This window comes from Euprymna scolopes, chromosome 15, assembly GCF_053919585.1.
Source record: "Euprymna scolopes isolate OS-2025 chromosome 15, ASM5391958v1, whole genome shotgun sequence".
NCBI classification, from domain to species: Eukaryota; Metazoa; Mollusca; class Cephalopoda; order Sepiida; family Sepiolidae; genus Euprymna; species Euprymna scolopes.
The window spans coordinates 111,420,058-111,443,871 of record NC_136496.1 but is presented as its reverse complement, the minus strand read 5'-3'; the positions used below and the strand labels follow the sequence as shown (position 1 = coordinate 111,443,871).

General features: G+C 34.0%; 1 protein-coding gene across 2 annotated transcripts in view; it reads right to left on the bottom strand.

Annotated features, from left to right (window-relative positions):
• Positions 1 to 23,814, bottom strand: part of LOC145294070 (solute carrier family 60 member 1-like) — a 101,605-nt gene that overhangs the window by 24,309 nt on the left and 53,482 nt on the right. The gene's annotated exons all lie outside the window — the stretch shown is intronic.

Sequence of the window (23,814 nt, the reverse complement as noted above, 5' to 3'; positions counted from 1 at the left end):
TTATTTTTTTTTTACACAGTGATCACCACTTATCAAGGCCCGGAAGCCACTCAGGGATAAGGGTTATTACAAGTACATTACGTAAGTGTGGAGATTTGATGAAGTGTTTACTTAAGGGAGCGGTTCATTAGGAATTTGTTAACGTTGGACTTGAAGACATCCAAGTTGTAGTCCGGCGGGAAGCAGGCAGACGAAACAGAGTTCCACAGGCGTGCAGTTCTAAGAAAGAAGCTTTCTTCATGGAATCCATGTTTTGATTTAGGCACAGATAAAGAGTGGGGGAAATTTTTCACAGTGGATTCAGCTAGACGGGTGTTTTTCGTGAAAGATTGGCGAGGGGGGACCAGAGATTGGAGTTCAGACCAGTTTCGGGCGATGTAACCTACGCCCTTCTCCAGTTGTATCTTGTGAGTACAATGTCATATGAAATATGCAAAATTTCAAAAGTTACCCCACTGTCAAAATTAGGTCTGAGGTTTCAGGTTAAATTACTTGATCTTTTGTTATGAACTTTTGAAACGATGGTTGATAAGTTCGTATTATTTGGATTCTTCGGACTACTATTCCCATCTTGAGTATTATTTGCACAACGTTTCGGTCGATGAAACCTCCGTCAATTTTTCAGGTCTACCTGATCGAACTCGCGAATCTTTCTGCCAATCTCTGTCGAGATCCGTATGAAATTTCAAACGTAACCCTTTATTTAATCCACATATTTAGGATATCCTCGTTCCGTCATCCACAATCGGTTAAAATTCCTATGTAATTCACAATTGTATTCTAAGTGTAACGTACTACAAACACGCTTACGCACGATACCCACACGTTGTATGCAGTCTACGTCGCAAGGAACATAAGTCAAGTAATAACTTGGCTCCTATTTTTTGTATCAATTACTTTTATTTCCTCATTCTCCGGCCATGTGTGACTTCTCGTTACGGCTGTGACGTCCCTCGTGTCCGTTTTCTCGAACATGCTCTAGAACGTCATCCACGTCACTAACGTGATCGTCTTCTCGAATGTGCTCTCTTTTTAGTTTTCTTTTCCCTTACTGGTATTTGCATACAGCCGTCCGCACTATACCGCACTAGTATCACTCGCACTGAATATCAAACCTTCAACATCCAGAAGCGTGTCCCTTATTTGAACTTAGTACTTTATCCATTACGCTACGAGTCCTTCCATACAGATTCCCGAGTTCAACAGAAAGATTCTCGAGTTCAGTAGTATACACCTGAAGAAGGTCGGGGGTAACATCGGTCGAAACCTTGTGAGAATGATACTTTAAATGAGAACAGTAGTCCATATAAGACATATTATCCTCATCTCAAAAATCCAGAAGCATTCTTTGCTGTTGTAAATATTGACCAATATATGTATGTGCGTGCGCACGTACGTGTGAGTTCGTTCCCTATGAATTCAGAAATAGCTGGGTCAATGTTTTTTTTGTTTTTTTTTTGAAATTTCACGCAAATGTATCTAATGTGTCTGGCAGCGTTTTTAGATAGGTTTTGTATCGGAATGCCCAGGATAAGTATCAAAAATCGATAATAAAAAAACGATTAAAAAAAAACAGTTCGCTTTAAACCAAAGTTAACACCCTTATACAGCCTAACATAACAAGTTCATTCTAGAAGTTTTATCACCGCACAAGCACAAGGGCCCGGCCTATAACATCTACAGTAGGTTATTTGATAAGATAGAGGCGTGTTCGAAATGAATGTTTCTGTTTAGAGTACAATTGAACCATGATATTTGACTTTTGTAATTTAAACTTTAATTCAAGTTATTAGATAAAAAGAATTTTATCAAGACAGTAGGTTCTCTACAGTTCAATGCAAACTACAATGTATTGTCTTCTTCTATATTAGCCAATTTCATCCTAAGAATCAAATACTGTTGCCATATCTGATAGGGAGCTGCTCGGACTACTGTTTCTTGCCTAGACAGGGTACAAAGCCGACTTTGAAATCTGGTGGGCTGTGTGCTTTTCTTCTCCTCCCTTCTGTCTCTTTCTCATAGAAGAGACGTTCAATTCCTATCTCCGCTCTATCGTTATTTTCATGGCAGGTGCTTGACTAAGCTTCACTCTGTGGTTCTCCCCTGTAAAGCATTCAATGCAAACACTCGTCCAGCTACAACAAATGCCAGTAATATCCCATACTCTCTATCTGTGTCTAAAAATTACGCGAAAATTCCATGAGCAGAGCTTTTTTCCCAGAACTGCTCATCTGTTGAACACAATACTACGGAACTACTTCCTACATGACTATAGCATGATTGTTTTCAAGTCCAACCTGTGCAGTACTCGGAGGTCGATATGCCATTAAAAATCAATCAACTAAATCAAACCAAACCAAACCAAACCAAACCTGCTGCCCCTCTATTTCGTCCAGTGAGCTATTATTTTTTTTACTATCTGGCCTTGTGTGCATCTTCCTGTTGTGACAAACAAATAAAAACACAGTTAGCCTTTTCCCACATAGGAGTTCAGGCACTGTAACCCCATTAAACATTTGGCCAATTAAGTAAACCTTTTAATGAGTACAGCTTAAGAACATCCGTTATCTTTGTTCTTCATATGTATATATATATATATATATATATATATATATATATATATATATATATATATATATATATATATATATATATATATATATACATATATATATGTAAAAGAGATTTAGAATGGTGTCACAATGCGAGGAATGAATTATAGTCGCTGTTGGTAAGAGGAGACGAGAACAAGTGGCGATTTACAAATCAATAAGTACATATATATATATATATATATATATATATATATATATATATATATATATATATATATTTATATATATTTATTCAGTTGTATGGTAAAATGTCTTACTTGTAATTTATGCGACGTATTCCATTATTAATTTCGGAAAAATTTTCCCTTTTCAAATGGTGTGCGTAACAGGTCGATTCAAAGGAGTAAAATTCCTTTAATTTGAACTTCCTCTAAAGTTGGACTTCCTCTCATTTGGACTTTTTCTAAGCCTGGACTTTCTCTAAACTTGAACTGTTTCGTCATTGAAATTGTATTAGCATATTTGATGCGAAGTTGCAGTAGAATTGTTTACATGGTTTAGTCAGATATGTTAATATTGGTACTATGTAATTAATGTAGATTAGCTATTGATAATTAATTTACACTAACTGTATTTTTTTCAGATTGCTATAATTAAAATAGTGTAAAACAACCCATCACAATGGCTTACAACAGGTCTAGAAAAAATTCTTGAAACCAAACAGTTACCAACCAACCACGCTGTTCTTAAATCACTTAATGCAAATGATGTTGAAATTTGGGTGCAACAAGATGAGGAAACTACTGATCAGTTCCTGAAGGCAGTAATGGTGATGAAAATAGCGACAGCTCCCATTCTCTTGACCCGAATGTAAATAACAAAGAACTCTCTGATGAAGCAATATCATGGGATGATGCAGAAAAGTCTATGGAGACGGTTATAAAATTTCTATAAAAAAGTCCTTACTTTAGTGACAACTATGTTTTGCAAGCAATGTCACTCTGAAGAGATATAATCATAAAGAAGTTACAGAACCAAGAAATTGTAGATTTTTGTGATCGCTTACGGAATACAATGGCCGCGCCCGAGTGCTCAATCGATGAAAATAGAAACTGCAATAAGACTCATTCAATGAATAGATAAAAAAAAAACTTTATTTTACATAAATGTATGATTTCTGTAGATGATAACTTAGGTAATAAATACCTAACAAGTAAGAGTATATTTAATTTATTTTCAATGTTTTTGTTCCTGGTAATAATATTCAACAATTCTTACTTGCAATATATCGTAAACTCAACTTAATATATACTTGAAGTATCATATAACAATGAATTTCATTTACTATTTCTTAATTCTTAGAAAATTCAAGTTAACTGCAGTACATTTTTTTTTATCACGAAACTTGAACAGCATCCTCTAATTTGAATGAAGCGGATGTTAAAATTATAGGAGTTATACTATATATATATATATATATATATATATATATATATATATATATATATATATATATATATAAAGGAACAAACCGAGTTATGTGTTCATTAACGTTTCGTCTTTATTTTGAGACTTCCTCTGGATGAAATGAAGACGAAACGTTGATGAACACATAACTCGGTTTGTTCCTTTTTATTTCTCTATTTTGTCGGAATACTATTTCCATTATTCGCATCACACACACACACACATATATATATATACAACATGGAAGTTTATATATATATATATATATATATATATATATATATATATAGTCATCCACATACAGTACTGTTTCGCTGTTTCACAGCTCATCAGTGCGGCTAGACAGGCAACTACCTCAAGCCAGGATTGAAACCCGACCGTTTATACGGCAGTCAAGGCTTCTAACCATTACGCTATTGGCGGCTGCTTGAACGAGTAGTGAGTTTAACGATGTTTTGATATCGTCCGAAACTTCCGCGTTGTTTAATAATGCTTGAATTTGCGATAAGCGCTGATTCAAGAAGTCTCCGGCGCGGGGTTTATTTGAAATAAATTAAACTACTTTTGCTTGTTTAAAATCAAAGGTGAGATTATGCTGAAATGGATGAGAAAATAATGCACTTAGTGAATTACTATTTTCTTATATCTCTTTTATGTTCATTGAGCCTTTTTTTTTTAACTTACGCTAGGTTTCACCAACGTATCTATGATGGCAATTTTGGCAAGGAATAGTGTATATGCCGTTGGTTAAACCCAGCGTAAATTAGAAAAAAAAGGCTCAATGACCATAAAAGAGATATAAGAAATAACAATTCTCTAAGTGCCTTATTCTCAGTCATTGAAGCATAATCACACTTTGGACTTTAAACAAGCAAAAATAGTTAAATTCATTTCAAATATATATATATATATATATATATATATATATATATATATATATACATATATATATATATATATATATATATATATATATATATATATATATATATATATATATATATATATACTAGCATGGTTACCCGGCGTTGCCCGAGTGTTTGGATGTGTATGCTGAGCAAAAAAAAAAAGAAGTCAATTTTTTCAAATTTGGCCCCTATTATGACCCCTTAAAATTTATTATTTTCGGCACAAATCAAGTTATTAAATTATATCCATGTCCGAGGAACCTATATCTAAAATTATAAATATTTAGACCCAAAATTGTAGCTGGAGTTTGGTAGAGTTCTCAAAGGTCAAATCGTTGAACTTTGACCCCTTAACAGGCAAATTTCTGGCCGAAACCCGATCACATCTACTTTCCCAAATCTCAGTACACTGTATATCAAATGTCGAGTCTGTAGACTAAAAATTGATAGTGCTATTGCGTAGGGAAATGTACACACACACACACACACACACACACACACACACACACACACAAAAGTTCACTTTTATAGATATACTTTCAGACGGGCGTTGCCCGGGTGTTTGGATATGTATGTTGAGCAAAAAAAAAAAAAAAAAAGTCGTAGTAGGAAGGCAGGCTCGAACCCGTACCGCAAAGGAGGAAAAGAACGGGATAAAACCTAACATTATGCTGTTATTTTTTAAAATTAAGGCTAGACAATCTAAAGGAGAGGATAACTTTAAAAAATATCGGCAAAAAAAGTGACCCCCCCCTGTAGAAAAGTGCCTAGTTGAAGGGGAAGATATTAATGATTTTAGTCAATTTTTCGATATTTGTCGTATGAAAGGTCGAACTTTCAAACGATACTGATCTTGGTAAAATCCGTCGCCTCTATTGAAAGTTTAAGGCAGACATGCAAACAGATATACATACATACATTTATATATTGGTAACTAAACATTTTCGACCCAAACTGATGAAAAAGCTTGCCCAATCTGTGAATACCCTTTATGTAAAATTTCAAATATTTAGACCAGAAATTGTCTGGGTAATTTGGAAGAGACCGCAGAGGTCAATTTTTTTTTTTAAACTTTGACTCCTATTATGACCCCTTTACATTTATTGTTTTGGGCTCAAATAAAGTTATTAAGTTAGATTCATGTCCAAGGAACCTATATCTAAAATTTCGAGTGTTTAGATCCAAAATTGTCGAAGAAGTTTGGTAGAGTTCTCAAAGGTCAAATCGTTGAACTTTGAACCCTTCATTGCCACTGTTCTGGCCAAAAACCGATCACATCGATTTTCCCAAATCTCAGTACCCGGTATATCAAATTTCGAGTCTGTAGACTAAAAATTGACAGAGTTATTGCGTAGGAAAATGTACACAGACACTTTCACTTTTATATATATATATAGATAGATATATATAGGATTTATTGACAGCATTTTTTAGTGATATTAACAACTTTGAAACGCTGTTATTTTTTTCCGCTATCTTAGCGGTTTTTAAAAGCTATAATCTCTTACTGTTATTCATATATTTATATGAATGGGTCGCCCTTATTTTTAATGGGACGTATTTATTTATTTACATTATTTAATATGATTTTACGTGCATTAAAGTATACCTATGGACATACGTGTTTCTGGCTTTTAGCCGTCGTCAGCACCGAACTCATGACATTAGTATCCGCATTGTCATACGTTACCAATGAACCACGGTCGATCGCCATTTTAATGCACGTTTTTTTATCGCTTATAAAAGTTAAGATATGTTGTTGCCATTTTTTTTTTAGCGATATTAACAACTATATATATATATATATATATATATATATATATATATATATATATATATATATATATATATATATGTGTGTGTGTGTGTGTGTGTGTGTGTGTGTGTGTGTGTGTGTGTGTGTGTGTGTGTGTGTGTGTGTGTGTGTGTGTGAGCAAACAGTTAATAAAATATGTTAAAAAAACACTCTGAAATGAGTTAAGAACATATTTAATCTGAAAAGGAAACACTAGATAAATGGATAGTCCTTAATCCGCAGCTCTATTTCCTTTTTGGTTTTATCGAGCTTTTACATCTCACTGAGATAATTTTATAAATATTAATTCTTTAATATTTATAATATACTTTAATTTTACCATCTTCGATCGTTTTGGTAAATTTAATTTTAATTTTTATTTTATATATATATATGTGTGTGTGTGTGTGTGTGTGTGTGTGTGTGTGTGCGTGCGTGCGTGCGTGCGTGCGTGCGTGTGTGTGTGTGTGTGTGTGTGTGTGTGTGTGTGTGTGTGTGTGTGTGTGTGTGTGTGTCGCAGCATCACAGTTAAACCAAAATAACCGCAGATTTGGAACCAGTCTCATTCGATCCGATATCCTTATCGATGTCAGAAGTTCCTGAACTGTTTCTTTTATAACTCACCATTCAAAATAAAAATTACGTAAAATGATACTAGAAACAATTTCCCGCCATTTTCCAGCGTTTCTCTTTCCAGTTTAATATTTTCTATTATTAATCGACCAAACAACCTGCTAACAGATGATTTACCTTTTCTGAGTGTGACCGGGAACTATGCCCTATTTTTTTTTTTAAATATAATTTAAGCATATGATTAAAGAAAATTGGAAGGTTTTACTGATAGACTCTGGCGATAGGAACCGACCAATCAAATGGAACCACATTTTGCTAGCAGCCAATCAAAAAACCGGAATCGTTTCATTAAAATATTGGATCTTTTAGAATTTCTGCACATAATTTTTCGTATCCATACGAGAAAGACTTTTTCTCTTTTTTTGCAAATTTTTAAAGCTACTCATCGAAAACTCTTTTCCATCTCCAGGACTTATACAGATTTGCTACCCACTAAAAACTCTTTTCCATCTTCAGGATTTTAAGAGATTAGCTACCCATCGGAAACTCTTTTTTATTTCCAGAACTTGTACAGATTGGCCACCCATCGGAAAACCTTCTGAAATTAAACATGGCTTTCAATTCAAAAGGCCTTCACCTTCCTAGGGTATTATACATACCTGCTTACCTGAATATATATAGCGCCTGGCATTCCCAAATGGTCACACGTCTAGTACTGGCCAGGCTCAACGTAGATCACCGAAGTTAGGTGATCTAACAAGAAAGTGAGCATGTCGTATATGCATACGAATCTTATATTAGCATTCCATTTATTTCCTAGCTGATATCAATCATCATCATAAACCTGTATGGTACACTTAAATATTTGGTACTTCTGAAGTTAGCGACCCAGATTTCCGTAAATGTTGGCTTCGGCTCATTCGGCAACTGACGTAAACCACCGGAATATGTCGAGCGCTGATAAAATTGGTCAGTCAATGAAATTTAATAACAAACACGCTTAGTCAATGGAGATCTAAGCAGACTACTTTTAATAAATTGGAAGAAAAAGATCAGTTTTAATCATGTACCAATTTAATCAGCCTAAAAAATGGAAGACAAGAATGAATTTATCAAATATTAATTCATGAAATTATGATAGGTTGTTGTTGTATTTTATTTTATAGTTTTCCATTTTTTCCATTGTAATTAGCATGTGATAAACGTTTTCATTTTTTCCCCGTAGTGTTTTACATTTGATCAGCACTCGACAAGCTAACATCACGGAAATCCAGGTTGCAGAAATACCAAAAATTATTTTATTGGTATTTAAGTAACAAAATCTTTTTTCTTCTTTTTTATTTCAATTGGCGTGCAGAAGAGAAATGTTTGCGAAGCCTGGCGTTGACAAGTACTTCAGCTAGCTTTAAGTTAATTTTTCAGTGCAATGAAATAAGTTGGTATAGTTATAAGCATATATATATATATATATATATATATATATATATATATATATATATATATATATATATATATATATATATATATAAGTGAACGTATCTGTGTGTGTGTCTGTGTGTGTCTGTGTACATTTTCCTACGCAATAACTCTGTCAATTTTCCGTCTACAGACTTGAAATTTGATATACAGGGTACTGAGATTTGGGAAAATCTTTGTAATCCGTTTTCAGACGGAAATTTAACTGTTAAGGGGTCAAAGTTCAACGATTTGACCTTTGAGAACTCTACCAAACTCCTCCACCAATTTCGGATCTAAACACTTTAAATTTTAGATATACCTTCCTTGGACATGGATCTAACTTAATAACTTTATTTGAGCCCAAAACAATAAATGTTAAGGGGTCATAATAGAGGTCAAAGTTAAAAAAAATTGACCGCTTTTTTTTTCTTTTTTTTTTTTTGCTCAACATACACCTCCAAACACCCGGGCAACGCCGGGCTGAAATGCTAGTATATATATATATATATATATATATATATATATATATATATATATATATATATATATATATATATGAACAATAAATACATAAATAAAATACACGTGTCACGATCAATAACTCAACTGTGTTAAATGCGCATAAAATAAGCATATTCTAAGTTAAATATTAAACGTTTCAACATATTGTCTTACGATTCTATCCTCTTTAAGCTGTCTTTTTGTTTCTTTTTCCTTTTAAATTCCGATCTGTTGTCTACTCCCAAAACACATTTGATACATTTGAACAGAAACTTAGAACCGTCATTATTTTGCACAACATGGCAACCCTCTTCTAGAACAATAAACGGCAAAACACGCGTCGCTATGTAAAAACAACGCCAAATTTGCTCTAATAACAAAATTTAAAAAATAAAGCACTTTCTTTAAGAAAAATTACTTCTTACAATAAAAGTTACTTCATGATTTAAGAGTAACGAAACGGTGCGTTCCCTTAGTAACATAGCGGGCCTAGGCGTGTATGAGAAAATCAGCAAAAGCCATGGGATAGGTGGCTAGCGAAAATATTAGCAGCAGCAGCTAAAGCACGTATGCGAATAGATAAGTGTGCATTCACTGACGTCACGGGAAGAAGAAGGAGAAAAAAGAAAAAAAGCAGTTGAGGAATAGAAGAAAAGTGCGTACGAGGAAAATGAACGTGTGAAGTTGAGCGCAAGAAAGCGCTGGCTAAGGCCGGCGTCAGGTTGCACGGACAGAGACTTATAAAAAGCACGTTATATGGCACAGCGTTGTAAAACACGTGTGTACTAAAAGATTTTTGAAACATAACGAAATGCGTTGTTTTGCGAGAACCACGGATAAATGCACTGAAAAAAGATGTCGAATCGGATTTTTATTTTTATTTTTTATTTGTTTGTTCCTTTGCCAAACCAGACAACATGTGGGTCCGAGAGATTTTAAATGTAACGACACGGTCCGTGTGTAAATTCTGAGATTAGGGGTCCTAAAGATTATGAATGATTCATTAATTTCATAGTAGGCTTGCTACAATATACGACTTCTTCTTCTTCTTCTTCTTCTTCTTCTTCTTCTTACTACTACTACTACTACTACTACTACTCATTAGGAGTTCTCACTCGGGTCATCATAAGAGATTACTCACTGACACCAACCGGTGATGTTCCCTGGGTCTGGATAACAACAAATCTCCCCAGATTTCCTGTACTCTTCACCTCTTTCGATAATCTTTGCAAATGAATTTGCGTTATCGCAACAGTCGCCTTCCATCTAATTCTCGCTGGAAATGACCATTGGAATTTGGATGGTAAGAAAGCATCACCAAGGTTCCAGTTCTTCGCACGTATTCAGTGGAGTTCTGGTTTGTGCTTTCTCTCCTGGGTCTTTCCATCCTCCTTGACTCTTCGACTATTTGGTGTGGTGCCAGTTTTGTATTGTGGAGAGTAAATTTATAATTTTGCGGTTCCAGTTTTCTTGGTTGCGTCTTTTTGTTTCACTTTTCTTACTGTTTCTATTCGTCCGGCTAGCGTTTGTCGCCCATGTTGACTAGTTTGTGCACTCGAGGGTTTTCCATAAGATTTCAGCTGTTTTCAGCATTATCGTCCGTTACGATTTTTCTTAGCATTTTTTCTCAAATTCTTTTGAACTGTTCCTAGTGCTCCTACAATTATTAGTACGAGCAGAACCTGTGGAAATTCCACGGTAGTTGCAAATGTTTTTAAACATATTATAAATAAAATAAATAGATAAAATAAAACAAATAACGAAATTTAAACATTTAGCACATTCTTTTTTAACCTTTTAAAGTTAGAAAAAAATTGATTTAAAAAAATTTCACGTTGTTTTTTTTTTGTTTGTTTATTTTTTCAGATGGCTAATAAACAAAAAAAAATGGTGTCGCTGTAGATAAAACTTAGCCACATTCTAAATATTGATTGGATAAAAAGACCATGCTTACCAATGAAAACTAAAAAAAAACTAAAATAAAATAAATAAAAATAATAATAATGACGACGACGACGACGACGACGACGACGACGACGACGACGACGACGACAACAACAACAACAACAATAACAACAACAACAACAATAATAATAATAATAATAATAATAATAATAATAATAATAATAATAATAATAATGGCGGTTGGAAGTTTCTGTTCAAATGTATCTCCTGGTTTAATGTACGTATTAACGTTTAATCATAAAAACGTATAGAAAGAAATATAGAAATAAAACTGAAAGGTACTTGTACAGTTTAATCAAGATATTAAAAAATGAAAATATCGAAAAAGTTTAAATTGCGCGTATCCGTTATGGAATGAAGTTCTCCGAAAAAAAAAAAAATTCACTTAATTTCATCAAGTAGTTTTTATTTTACAGCGAAAAAACAATTTGTTATGATACCGAGCAAAAGGTTCGATTTTTAGGAAGAAAAGCTAGTATTAAAGATGGGGAGGGAATGTCGGTGCTTTAACTGGAGTTATCTCCCCATGGCGTTTCTAAACTCCAAACAAAAATTAAGAAAAAATCCAAGATGTCTGCCTTCAACGTGCTGTCATAAAAACGTGTTTTCCGCTCTAAAAACAAAAACAAAAAAAAAAAAACTACTCGATCAAATTACGTGAAATTTTTTTCGGAGATCTTCAGTTCAAAACGGATACGTACAATATAACATTTTTCGATTGTTTCATTTTTTTAATGTCTTGGTTAAACTGTCTAAGTATCAACTGAAATTGTTTATATGATGATTCTATTGTGTAATTTTTAAATGAACGTAAGAGATTCTTTTTAAGAATACGAATTGTGCAATTTTTTTTATCCGATTTTCAAGTTAAAATCAATTTTTACGGCACATTTTGTTTATTAAATTGTTCAGTGAAAGTATGGAATTATTTTTTTCGAGTTATATTGATTTCATTAACACGTAATGTTACTGAAATATTATACTATTTAAAAAGATAGAATTTCTGGTGCGTAGGCATCTATCTTATAGCGCTATTTTTAAAATAGTATTTTCGAGTTAAATTCAATTTTTATGATATTTTTGTTTCATTAAATTGTATGTTGAAAGTAGAGACAAAAGTTACAAAACACTCCTCCAATGTTAAGAATTTCAGCACGGTACCTCCTATGAATAAGTGCCAACATTTGTTATTATTAACATGTACGATACTTTATTTTGATATAAAAAAGCAAAAATAAATTAATGCGTTTTTTCTTAGTACTTTAGTAAAGGTATGTTTTGTTTAAATGAAATAAGGATTCTAACAAAGAATTAAAAAATAATAATAATAAGTTCATTATGTTTCATGATCATTAATTAATAAATACTGAAAATCTCATTAAAATTGGTTGATTTCCTGAATTTTGGTCAATTTTTAAGTTAAGGAAAGGGGTAAAAAAAATCCAAAATTTATTTCATCATAATACATTTCAGTTTCTTCGTAAACAAGTCAGGTGGCCTTTTGGCTGGGAGCGAAGTTTAGTATCTGTTCTCATACTACACTTCATTTTTCTGTCCTCGGTTAGTGAAGGATATATATATATATATATATATATATATATATATATATATATATATATATATATATATATATATATATATATATATATAAGAAAAAAAAACGAGTTTGTTAATCTTATATAGAGTCATTCTTTTTTCTTCGCAAGCTAAGGAAAACGAATCGGAAAACCAAAAACTATGGATGCATAGAAGGGAAACAATATATTTTCAACAAATAGATTTGTAGGAAGAAAGATTTTGTTAACTAGTGTGTATATTTATGTTATCTTCTATAATTATGGTTTTAACCGAAGTATGTGAGATGTGGTATATTTCCATTCATTGTTTTATGAAGATTTTATATTGCAAAATTATAGCGAATTCAGCTCTGTTCGTCGACGAAATATCAGTCACTTGACAAGGGTAAAGTCAAGCACAAAGTCGGTTTTTCATGCGGAAAAAATTCCGTTTCCTAAAATGTCGCAATTTGAATTGGGTTAAAAATATCAATTGTCTCATGCTACAGGGAACTTTTATGAAGTGTGCGTTTTATTAGTGCGGCTTGAGTGAAACTAAACGCCTGATTAAAATCTCACGGCAGAAGGCGTTTTTTTCTGGCCACCTTTATTTTTTCTATTATTCTATTATATGCGGGATCTGAATTGATCAGCTCAACCATCCCCTATTGCCATGACAACATCTTTCTTTCTGATCTTCTCTGTGCATCCTTGGGATAAACTTCGCGCAAATCTCCTGCATCTTCAATTCCTCGCGAATAATTGTGTGAACAGTTCCCACACTGACATCAAACTGTTCACTTATTGTCTCCATAGACACACGACAGTCCTTATTTTATTTTTTTTTTAATTACATTTTTACCCCAAACAAGGCACCTTGCCACTTTGATGCAGGGGGCTACTGTCATGGACATAAGCTACAAGGGTACTATGTGGGGAGTTGGGGAGCAAGATGCCGGTTCACGTTACACTTGAACTTCTGCATGTCAGTACAGTTGGGGAAGCAGGAACCCGAAAGGGAATTCCAAAGTCTAGCGGTCCTGAGAAAGAAACTACTGGAGTAGAAGGCTCTTATCTAGGGATTTCAACTGTAAAGGGGTGGGATTTTGCTGCTTGTCGGGTTTGTCGGAGGTATTTACGTCAAGGGGGTACTAGTGCTTGCAGTTCATCGGAGCATTCACCGTTATCCACGAAATTCTTTATTTAGCCAATCAACTCTGGTGTTCTGACTTTTTTACTCCTCTTACACATCTCATCATTCATCACAGACTCTCTGCTTTCCTTGAATCTCTTATGCCACTCAAAAACTGATGCTCGATTCATGCAAGATTGTTCAAAAGCAGTCTGAATCATTCCATACGTTTCTGTAGCATTTTTCCCAAGTTTAAAACAATTTCTTCTAAAGTGTCCTCACGTCCAGATTGCATTTTTGAAATTCATCAGCGGTGACAATCAGGCTTTAGTAGGGTGTATTCCAATTCCTGCAGTAGCTATTCATTTGAACCTGAAATCATAAAATTTGGCCAGTCATCCCATAAGATGTATAGCAATAGCACACTAGATTTTCAAGAGTCTGCGACAATTTTAAATGCTTGTACAAAAAGGTTTGTAACCATTATTGAAGCCATCTCGTAATACGCTTTTCTTTTGCGTGTCGTGTATTTATTTTTTCAAATTATTTTCGTGCTGAGCAAGTAATCGATATTTGAAAGTGGACGTTTGTGTTCTGTCTCTGCTAATATTGATAATAAATGAAGACGGAAGTGCCATCTGTTTAATTCTGTCACGATTTCATTCTTTTTCTTTTATGTAATCGTTGACATGAAGTATCATTTCATTTCGACAATTGTCAACAGTTGTTGTAAAACCAAACACCTTCTCCTCTTTAGCTTACGACACCTGTTTCAATGCTGGACACTCCCGGTCCAGCTGAAACTGGTAGATCAAATAATCTCTTGTATAAATTATGCATTTTATAAATTATACGTTTTAAATTAAGTATACATGAGGAGCATTCAAAAAGTAATGCCTTCTATTTTTTTTCATTCCGCCTGAATGTCTCAGAGGGAATTGCAAATTGCATTGTTATGGTGACTGAACTTGTGCATTCATGACCTGGAAGTTTCATCCCATTTTTTGCAGATATTGACGGTGTGGGACTCGAAGAAGAACAATCCTTGTCATGGACGTTCGTCAGAAGCAGAGATACGTCATTGAATTTCTGGCTAAAGTGCATTGAGAATTGTGGTGACTATGTAGAAAAATAAATTCTGGAGTATGAAAGGTCGCTTGTTTTAATCGTACCACACCCGTCTTCATAGCTCTTCAACTGTTTGAGTTAAGAAGAATAGGAGGCTTTACTTTTGGAACGAGCCTTGAATACACACACACATACACACACACAAACACACACATATATGCATATATATGTATATATAAATGTGTGTGTGAGAGAGAGTGAGTGTGTGTATGCTTATCTAGATATGCAATAATGTCTGTGTTTTCTGACATCAATAGTCAATGCGTGACCTATAGATCTATAAGATAAAATCGATGTAATCTTTAAAATCAATAAGTCCATCAAATGATTAATAGATTTGCCTGAAAATTTTAGTGGCATTAACCGCGAGTCATAGACCCCTCGGAAAGAGAGCAAAGTATATGCGTTGACGGTTGTTGATCGAATCCGGTGTGTTTCCGCGAATTTTGATCACATTATTGAAAACACTATCCTGTAAGATCATTTGAAATTTTTTTAGAACAATTAATGTTATGGGTGTGGCGAACTAATCTATGTTACCTACTAATAGACTATTCCATTCTCAATAAATACAGGAAGACTAAGCCGTAAGGAGTCAGGCGACACCTGTTACTTGTAACGGGCTGGTCACTGACGCGTGGTGTCTGCTTAGATGCTGTTCTTAGTCAACGGAGGGGGAAACCCTTCTATACTAAGGCAATTTTATTTTTGCAGAATGCCCCTTTTTAGGCGAGCTGGTTATCTCCCACATTAAAAACGACCTTGTGTCACATTTTGTTTCGTGGGGAACAAATAAATAAACAATTGAGATCCGGAGGACCAACCTGTATCGTTCGTCGGCTAAGACGAACAACCCACCTATTGTATGCTTTGCCATACATGTTATTACTTTATTTTGGCATTCTGTTTTTCTTTGCAACCCTTAACAGGGCTATAACAGTGGTGACGTCGGATTTCGAATTCACAGAATTCACTCAAATTTAAAATTAACTCGGCATTCAAAAGAATTCAGAACGGAAAGCTGAATTAAACCAAGTAAGTGTTCAGAAAACACTGAGGAAAGGGGAAATACACGAACTTGCGAAAACCAAATAAGTGCGTGAACATAAGTTTGAATTGCAAGTTCGTGATACGTAAGAATATTTTCTCTTTGCTTAGCACGCCCCAGCATCTTGGCGCACCCGCAAATACAAAAAGAAATACGAATTATTCGTGGTTTGTTATATCGCGTCATTAAACTTTTTTTTTTTTTTTTTTTTTTTTGCCTTACTAAAAACAATACAGTTTTGTTTTCGTTTTTTTCCCCCTTCGGTCTACATTTTTTTTTTTTTTTTTTTTTTTTTTTCTTTGTGCTATGTAAAGACATTTGCTTTGAAGGAATATTTGGTATTTCTTGAGACGTATTTTTTTTCTCTTCTATGGAAAAAGACATTCGTTTGGAATTTAAAACTATGGTCAACGTTCATTTGCAAAGTTATTGAAGGAAACAAATTGCTGTTCTATCCAGTTTTTTTATAAATACTAAAACCGGGGTTATCCGAACAGTTTTGCTCATTTCCGTTAATTCACTATTTTACTCCTATAAAAATAGTCGCCTTACCAAGTACATTGGAACAATTATTAAAATTGCAAATTGAACTACTTGAATACCAGCAACAACATCTGATCTGAGCATCAGAAGCGCTCACATGAAAGACAATAACAACTAATGAGGCTAGATACCCAGCAATATGAAAAACAGCACACGAAAGAGCTGCTTACTCAAGTCATAAAAATAATGCTCCCACCGATAATACTGCATTTTCACAAGACTCAATATGGAATACGATTGGCAGTTTCTGCTCTGGACGTGAAGCTTATTTCCGTCGGGTTGAAGATTTTTTTTTTCTTTTTTTTTTTTTTTTAGTATCTACTTCAAATAGTCGTCAGACCAGAAAGTTTCGTTTACGAAACTAAAGACGGTCGAGCATTATTCGTGGTTTGTTATATCGCGTCATTAAATAATTGTCAGCGAATTTTGTGGATTTTATTTTACCACATAAAATGTCGAAATTCTTTTGCCGAGACAACTTCTTACAGAACTATTTAGCCCGAAAATCTTTTTATTCCATAAGCGTTGGTCATGTCTGAATACGCAGCCATGGTAAATAAACACTGCGGCGAATTCAAACTTGCAGACCTCAGTGCAGACAATTTTAAATGTTTAGTATTTAGACTGTCAGAAAATAGAAATTACTAAAGACTCGATAGATATCGAAGATGGGGTCGTACAAATGAAGAAAAAAATCAGACAATTTTAAAAACACAAAAAAATAAAACAAGTTTTACACAAGGAAAGGACACACATAGCTAAGAATTTGAAGAACGAAAAATCCCATCTCCGTGTAATCGATTTGGTAATTTGCATTGTGTTAGGAACTGTCCATATCATAAATGTTTAATATGTAAAAAAAAAAAAAAAAAAAAAAAAAAAAAAAAAAAAATAGGCCATAAAGGTACTCTTGAAAAATAAAATTAAATACAAAACCCAAGTCTGTTCAGCGGAGATTGAAAATGACAAAGCGTTGCGAAAATGTGACTACAAAAATTCAGTGGGGGGGGGGGGGAAAAAAACTCCATTCGGGTTCAGACCTTTCGATAGTAAATTTAAATACGTGGAAGAAATTGAATAAACTCCCAATGCTAAGAATACACAAAACAGCATAGGCCGTTAATAGTACGCAAATTAACTTCGAAGGTAAATTCTTAGAACGTCGCATTATTGGTAAAGACAAACATTAAAAGCTTATGTATTAAGGAATACCACTAACCTACTCGAGTTGGACTGGATTCATGAACTTAAATTGTGGAACCAGCCAAGCAATATTTTTTGCAAAACGAAAATAAGTACAACAGACGCTCATGCCTTTTAAAACAAATAAAAAGAAACTTTTCTTGTTCTAGGCCACGAAGAGCAAAACAGTAAGCGCAAACCGATACTGTTGTAGACCGAACAAAAGTTGCTCTCCTCTAACGAAAACAATGCCTGAATACAAACCAAGAAGCCAAAATCAGGCAGGGTACTCTATCGCTAGTCCTATAGTGATGACACCATCGCCAACCGACTCTGTCGTAAATGTATATGCGACTACAGGCGATTTTTCACCGGATACGAAAACTTCGACACCGCAACAGGTACTAGTCGCAACTCTATTTTTCCCAGTATTGGAACATTATTTAGAGTCAACGTCACTCAAAGATATTCCGTGCAGCGAAATAACACTCAAACTGCTTTTTCACAATATGGAAGAACTGCCGGGCGGTTTTACCCGGTGTCTTTTCAAAATAGACAGTTCATCAGGTTAACAACACTAGTGGAAACCCCTGGGATAATATCGCCCCTTGTGTGGATTATTACAAGCCCGATCCTATGTGAGGTTTATCGACCCATAATTACTTGTGACGGAGTCTACCCACGCAAGTAATTGTTTTATTAAATTCTCGCGATTAATGCATGAGAAAATGACAAAACGTTATTTTTGCGGTTCAAATGAAAAACATTCGTCCTGAAAAATGAATCCGCAAGTACTATTGAGCCTCCCCAAGTCACACCAGAACCACAGGCAGGAAGAGGAAAATCACCGAGCCGTATATGGTCCCCCCCAAAAAAAAATACTAGTACACCGCCCGGAGTTCTCGGCTTGAGAGAGGGAGGGATGTTGTGGCGGAACTAACATGTTACCTGCTAATAGACTATTCCAATCTCAATAAATACAGGAAGACTAAGCCGTATGGTGTTAGTCCATATCCGGTGGACCAACCCAGGTCGTTCTTCGGCTACGACGGACAACCCACTTATTGTATGCTTTGCAGTACGTTTTATTTTTACGTTCTGTTTTTCTTTGCAACCCTTAACAGTGCTATAGCAGTTATATATAAACAAAAGTCTATATTCCCAATACTCAATTTTTGACAGCTCCTGTTTCGTAGCGCAGAATCATTCATGTAATGTCAATTTTTGAATTTATTCCACCCTTTTCTCATCAGAAGAAAAGGAACTTATCAACTTAAAAAAAATATACGCATGATTACAAAATCCGAAAATTAGAAGTTGCAATTATTTTTCAATTTGTTACGCTATCTTATGTGCGTGTGTGTGAGGATACTTCTCAACTTATATACGAAACGAATTTTTAAAGGCAATAAGTGTTTAGCTTGTTTTAAAGTCTTTTCTATGGCTTATCTTATCTTAAATTTGTAGGTGTCGAATACCTCCAGATTTTCTAGAATAAAAAAAAACAAAAACAGGTAGTCCTTCGATCAAAATTTTACCCGCTAGATGGCAAACGAAATCTCCAGATCTACAGGCAAACCCGCTAAATTGACAACACTGGTTATTTCCCTTTGAAGAGGTAACCTAAAATATTACCCTGTAAAAATCCTTTTATCTATAAGAGTGTATTAAGATTAAATTTTTTCGATACTTATCGGATGAAAACATATCTAAGGACACCGCCAGACATAAATTAACTTCGTGCGAAATTTGCAAAAGATAGGCTCGGCCGTTTCTGAGGAAGGAACTCGCACACAGTCACTTATATATATATGTATGTAATTCTTGGTTTGTTCAAAATTTATACAACCATATTTCTTCATTACCAATTTAATTGAAATTTTCAGAAAATCTATCTGTAAAGTCAATGAATGTTTGCATGTTATTAAAATAATTTTACATTGCGAATTATAAAAATATTAAAATATAAATATTTTTCGAAGTCGTTTCTGCGAGACTGCCCAATATTTCTGGTAACTTCCGTTTCAACTACTCTCGAATTACAAGATAAGTAAAAAAAAAAGTTACTCATGCAGAGAGTGATCCGTGCTGAAATAATAACGTTATTATTAAAAAGACCTTAACATGGAAGGGAGGGTGTTTTGCACCTATTCTGTACTTTTTACAATTGAATAAAAACAAAACTTTAATTAAACGCGGAAATACGATTTAAAAAATAGCGCGGATCACTCTCTGCATTAGCACAAAAAAATCCCATATTTAAAAAATTTAAATTCATTTATGTACTTACCAATTTTTAAATTTTAAATTCCTTTATTTATGTTAAGGCTTTTCACTCATGACGTTTTAATTTAGTTTCTTTTCTTTTTTTGTTTACATAAAAAAGTTTTTTTTAACTTTTTCAAAACTGTTTCATTTTTACGACATGCCTCAACGAATTATAAACACCCTAACCTCCCCATGTTAAAAACACGCCCTTCCAAAAAACTCGAAAGCTGTTCTTGATATGGGGAGATTGGGGGGTGTTCATTCCGAAAGCCGTTTTAACATAGGGAAGTTAGGGTGTTTATAATATGCTGGGGCGAGTCGTAAAAAAAAAAAAAAAAAGTTGCTATCTATTATTTATTGTAAAAATTGCTTGAAATTTATTTGACAAAAAAAAATTTACAATTTGGTACTCCTTGGGCGTTGAGTTCCATGGCGACCAGCAGAAAAAAATAATAGTCGCTCCCTACCTCCCCACCCCACCCCACCCCGCACGTAACATCTTTTATTTACTGACGTTGCCGTAACTAAACGATTATTTGTCACATTTAAAAACATTTATTTATTTTGAAAAAGTTTTACTTATGAATATTAAAAGAAAAATGGGTACTCATGCAGAGTGATCCGTGCTGAAATAACGTTATTTAAAAAGCCATTCTTAACATGGGGAGGGGAGGGTGTTTTGTACCTATTCTGTACTTTAACCTTGCAATTGAATAAAAAAAAACATAAAACTTTAATTAAACGTGGAAATAGGATTTAAAAAATAGCGCGGATCACTCTCTGCATTAGCACCGAAAAATGTTACTAAGCATTTAATAATTTCTCACTTTTACAAACATTTGATTTTAAATTCCTTTTTAAATGACGACTTTTATCGACTTTTTTTTTAAATAGTATTTGCGGATGGGTATGTTGACAGCAAATCCCCCTCCCCCAAATGGTGTTTATTCCGAAATCCGTTAACATGGAGAGGTTGAGGGTGTTTATTCTGAAAGCCGTTCTTAACATTTGTAGAGGTGGACCTAATGTAAAAAAAAAAAAAATAAATCATTTACTGATAACTTCTCACTTTTACAAATATTTTTAATTTACATGCGCGGATGAACAAATTGTTGAATAGTGCGAAAACAAAACGTTTTTATAATAAATTTCGGGATAGTGTTTTGGGTAAATATTTACATTTAGGTCCACCTCCACAATTTTCTTTAAATAACGACTTTTATTGATACATAAATCTACTTCTCTGCAACGGGCACTGAACCACTCCCTTTTTTTTTTTTTTAATAGTATTTTCGGGTGGGTATACTGACAACAAATATCAGTTAAATTTTGCAAATAGCCCCCCCCCTCCAAAAGTGGTGTTTATTCCGGAAGCTGTTCTTAAGAGGAGGTTGGCGTGATTATAAGGTGGACCTAATCTAAAAATAAAACAAGTTTTTTTAAATGATTAAAATTTCTCACTTTTACAAACATTTTTACATGCGCACATAGGTAACTATTTTTTAAAACTTTTTTTACTTTTTTTTATTTAAAAATTAGTAAATTTCAATGAATAGAATAATCATTTATCATTAATGTGTTTTTGGTTTTGTGTTGAAACTTTTTTTTCATTACAACAATAATGAACCAATTTAAATCTTTCGGCATGCGTTTAAGGGTTACGAAATTATCAATAAATCGTTTAGTTACACAGCCAACGTCAGTAAATAATAAAAAAAAAAAGTTACGTGCGCATTGACTAGGGAGCGACCATTAAATAATTATGCTGGTCGCCATGGAACTCAACGCCCAAGGAGTACATAAAGTGGCACTTATGTTATCGTGCTATTTTTTAAAATAGTATTTTCCTGTTAAATTCAAATTTTAAATAAACCTTTTTCTTTTAATTTGTTAGGTGAAAGTACAGATAACCCGGTCGGTTTCGAATGCGTGGAAAATCTAGCCCCCCCCCCCAAAAAAAGGGTTACTCTGGATAGTAACAAAAAATTAAAATTGCCTCAGTCTTGAAAGATTTCTTCTCTACTGAACGAGGAAAAAAAACGGTGAAGTGAGTTCACCTGTTTCTCTCCCCTCTCTTCCTCTTTTGATATCTCTCTCTATCCATCTCTCCCTTTCCCTCTCTCAATCTTTCTCTCTATATCACTCTCTCTATCTCTCTGAGCCCCTTTCTCTCTCTAACTCCCTCTATCTCTCTCCTTGCCTCTGTCTCATCCCTCTCTTTATCTATCAATCCCTTTATCTCTCTATCTCCTATTTTCCTCTCACTTTCTCTTTTCTATCTATATATCTTCCTCTCTATCTGTCCATCTCTAGTCCCTCATCATATTTTAGTTTCCTAAATTAATAACAGCGAATAAGGCATTGTCAAAACATGGATAAATCCTATTTTAGTCACCTAATTTACTGACTGTGAGAATAGAAGTTATTTGGAAATTACTGCTACCTTGAACAGCATCAGAAGTAACTGGTAAAACCTTTCTAATTAAATTGATTTTGGCAGCCATTTGGTAACAAAATGGCATAGCCTTAGCCCTTGCTGCATGAGGAATACCTGCGACCTTGCTGCCAAGTAGAAGAATTATTTATTCTACTTTAAAACATTCAATTTTTCAAAAATCTCATGTTCGACATCTCCAAAATATCCAATATGGGGGAAAATATTGCAGAAATGCAAACTTATTGTTTAGGATGAATGCACAATGGTACGCAAAAAATCACTTGAGGCTCTTGGTCGATCTTTGCAAGATTTGCGTGGCAATGTCAGACCATTTGGGAATGCATTAATATTGCTTGCAGAAGATTTCAAACAAATGTTACCTGTTATTCTTCAATCAACAGCAGCAGATGAAATAAATGCTTGCCTCAGATACTCTACTTTTTTTGTTCCATGTGAAGACATTAAACTTAACTCAAAATATGCATGTCCAGTTGCAGACTGTTCGATCCGCACAAAATGTTTTGCATCACTTGTGGGAAATTGGGTACGAAAAAGTGCCAACTGATCAGAGTTAAGGGCAAAATTCTTTGACTTTAAGCTTCTGTAATTTCTGTAATTTTATTTCATCAAAAGAACAGTTTAAAAGGTTTTTGCAGATATTCAAATTATAAGAATTCCACTTGACTGAGTGAATGAGCTATTCTTGCAGTCAATACAAAGACGCCCATGAACTTAACGCTATCATTCAATGTAAAATTCCAAGTGAGGTAGTCAAATACAAATCCATCGACACTGTTGTGAAAGCAGATAAAGTGGTTAATTATCCAACAACTATATTTACCAGGGATGCCACCGCATGTATTGCAACTGAAATTTGGTGTACTAATTATCATGTTGTGAAATATAAACCAATCCAAGCTTTGTTTTTTCATATGGACAATTTGTTACGTATTCAAGAGTTACCAAACCAGAAATTCTCTATCAGCTAAGAAAATGGAACAACAAAAACTGTGTACCCATGCAAAATGGAAAATTAAACCTATAAGAAACATGCTTTTTCTCATTTTGGAACTTTTTCCATTGCGCCAATTTGAGCCACAGCAACGCGTGGCAGGATACAGGTAGTGTGTGTGTATATATATATATATATATATATATATATATATATATATATATATATATATATATATATATATATACACTTTTATAAAATGAATAAAATCATATTTTTAAATGATTTCTTTAGTCTTTCTGTAGTATACAGTTTTCAACGACTTTCTTTTCTTGTAATAGCTTTC